Source organism: Chinchilla lanigera, unplaced genomic scaffold (genome assembly GCF_000276665.1).
Source record: "Chinchilla lanigera isolate Chin_1 unplaced genomic scaffold, ChiLan1.0 scaffold00002, whole genome shotgun sequence".
Taxonomy (NCBI): Eukaryota; Metazoa; Chordata; class Mammalia; order Rodentia; family Chinchillidae; genus Chinchilla; species Chinchilla lanigera.
The window spans coordinates 8,806,564-8,809,542 of record NW_004955403.1 but is presented as its reverse complement, the minus strand read 5'-3'; the positions used below and the strand labels follow the sequence as shown (position 1 = coordinate 8,809,542).

At 38.0% G+C, this 2,979-nt stretch overlaps 1 protein-coding gene across 3 annotated transcripts in view; it reads left to right on the top strand.

The window, feature by feature from the left end:
* LOC102003714 (chromosome unknown open reading frame, human C2orf88) overlaps positions 1-2,979 on the top strand; it is a 50,016-nt gene that overhangs the window by 37,889 nt on the left and 9,148 nt on the right. Inside the window, exon 1 of one of the 3 annotated variants that reach the window (XM_005373311.2) lies at positions 270-364. The exons of the other annotated variants lie outside the window; for them this stretch is intronic. The gene's annotated coding sequence lies outside the window, so the exon portion shown is untranslated. Of the gene's footprint in view, positions 1-269; positions 365-2,979 lie in introns of those variants that run through there. 3 annotated transcript variants of the gene reach the window in all.

The window sequence follows — 2,979 nt, the reverse complement described above, 5'->3', positions numbered from 1 at the left end:
AGAGAGAGAGAGAGAGAGAGGAATATATAGGTAGGGAGACAGATTGAGTGAGTGAGTGATTGACTGGGGGTTTTTAAATCTTCCTGATCAAATTTACATTGCTTTCTCTCAGTGAAAAATATTTTCACGTATAACACATAAATATTTTCACGTATAACACATAAAATGTAGGTCTTTCATGTAGTTGTTAAATTTATCCTTAAGTGTTCATATTTTTGATACTATTACAAATGGCATTGTATCTCCCAATTATTTGTGCCTCCTCCAGCACAGCTTTTGAAATTCCGGAGGGAGGATGATGGGGAACGAAGAAGACAAGAGCCAAGATGCAGAAAGCTGAGGTCAGGTGGAGTGCGCTCTCCTGGTGAGAGAAGGAACTGCCCCACACCTGCAGCGCGTTTATTTATACAATCAGCGTATCAATAAGTTCACGGGGAGTTTAAGGGGAGGGTACGATCTGGGACAGGAAGATATCTAATCTATTAGCAGAACAGCAAGTCTTGGGGACAAGAGAAAACTGTCTGTATTATCTCACCCAAAAGTCAAGTCACTGTGTGCATCAGCTCCCTGAGCTGTGCACACTTTTCATGGGGCCCTGCCAAGCTCAGGAGAGGCAGGTGGCCTTGTCCTTAATACCTGAGGTACAGACAGCTTCACTCCCAACATGTTTGCTGTCTAACCATCTAGAAATACAGTTGATTTTTGACATCAGTTTTATACTTGAACCTGATGTGATTATTCTAGTAATTCTGGAGGGGTATAATCTTTAGGATTTTTGCATATACAATCATGTCATCTGCAAATGCGGGCAATTTTTCTTTCAATCTTTTTGTGTTTTATTTCTTCCCTCCCTCACTTTGAGTAGGCTCTCCAGGAGAGAATTAAATAGGGAGCATGAGAATCAACAGCATTGCCTCACTGTTCCTTTTTTTCCTTTTTTTTTTCTTTTTTTTTGCAGTACCAGGGATCGAACTCAGGACCTTGTGCTTGCCAGGCAGGTGCTTGTGCCACTGAGCTAAATCCCCAGCCCCAGCTGCCTCACTGTTATGGGGAAAGTGTGTTCTCATTCTTTCACCACTAAGTATAACATTAATTTGGAGAAATTCCTCCTATTGCTGCCTGAGAACTTTTATTATGCTTTATCAGATGCTTTTTCTACTTTTAATTGATATGATCATCTGATTATGTTAGTATGCTGAGATGATTTTTGAAAGTTACACTGCATTTCTTGAATTCCTCATATAAACCCTATGATGTAGTATCCATTTTATAGATGACAGATTTATATTGTGTCTCTGGTCTTGGTAACAGGGTAATCTTTTCCTCAGAATGAGTTCAAATCCTATTGTTATTACTACTTACTGAAGTGTTTGATAGAATTCTCTAGCACAGCCATTTGACCTGAAGGTTACTTTTGGGAAAGATGTAAATTATGAATTCAATTTCTTTAATTGATATTGTGCTGCTAGATTTTTTTTCTTGTGTTAGTTTTGACAATTTTGTACTCATTTATTATTAATGCTGACTACTATTTTGTTGTCTGCATTTATCACTGTTAATCGATTAGTTAACTGAAGGATCTCTTGTTTCTGAGTTTGGCAATTATGAATGAAAACATCCGTTTGTATAGACCTAAGGTCTCAGCTCATTTGTGTAAATTCCAGAAGTGCAACTGCCAGATAATGTAGTATAAGGATATATTTAGCTACTTGAGAAACTGCCCAGTTGTCTTCCAAAGTGACCATTCTGAACTCTCAGCAATAATGAGTTTTGTGGTTCCACACCCTTACTATCATGTAGTGTTTTGGATTTTCAGCATTCTGACAGATTGTGCTGGTATCTTCTGTTTTAATTTGCAGTTCACTAGTGACATTAGAACATTTTCTCATAAGCTTGCTTGTCATTTGTATATCTTTCTTAGTCAGGTGTCAATTCAGATTTTTGCCCATTTTTAATTAGTCTTTTCATACTGTTTTTCATTTAATTATTAGTATATGCATGTAGTACATGATTACATTTATTGTGGGGAGTTGGTACATGTACATAGCACATCTTAATTCTATTTTTTATCTTTCTTTCCCTCCCACCTCATGCTCCCTTGTTCCTCTTCCCATTTGAGCATTTTCTTCCTTTTTGGATAGATCCAAAAATCTATCATCTATTTTGGTCCTTATTCGTGCTTTTGTTTTCTAACACAAGAGAAACAATGTGACATTTAAACATGTGTGTCTGATTTATTTCACTTAAAAGTATGGTCTCAAGATGCATCCATTTACGTAAAAATGTCTCAAGTTTATCCCTGTTTATGGCAGAGCAGTACTCTATTGTATATAAAAAACATATTTTCTTTATTCATTAATCTCTTGATGGGCATCTAGGCTGTTTCCAAGATTTAGCTATTACATATCTTGCTGCTATAAACATGGGTGTGTATATATTGCCATGATATGATGCTGTCTTACTTTTCTTTCATTGCTGAGACAAAATACCCAGACAGCCAAATTAAAGGAGGAAAGGTTTGCTTAGCTCACAATCTGTAGAGGCTTCAGTCCATAATCAGCTGCCTCTAAGGCAGTGTGGCTTGGCAGAGAAACAGTTCATGGTGAACAGAAGGTAGCAAAGCAAGCAAGGGCCTTCACAGGTCTTTCTGCCCCTTTTATCTTATCCAGACTACCAGGATTAAGGAGGTGCTAAACCAGTCATTCAGTGGACCAATGTAGTAGTCACACAGTCCACACACTCTTAATCCCAGCATTGAACCAGCACCTCTGAAAAAGCCCACCTATGACCACAAGTGCGTTAGGGGGACATACAAACACAAGCCACAACAGATGCTTTTAAATCTTTTGGGAAGATACAAAGAAGGTAAATAGCTGGGTCAAATGGAACCTCTAGTTTCAGTTTTCTGAGGAATCTCCACACTGATTCCCATATTGGTTTACCCTCCCACTAAGAGGGAAGACAAGTTCCTTTTTCCTC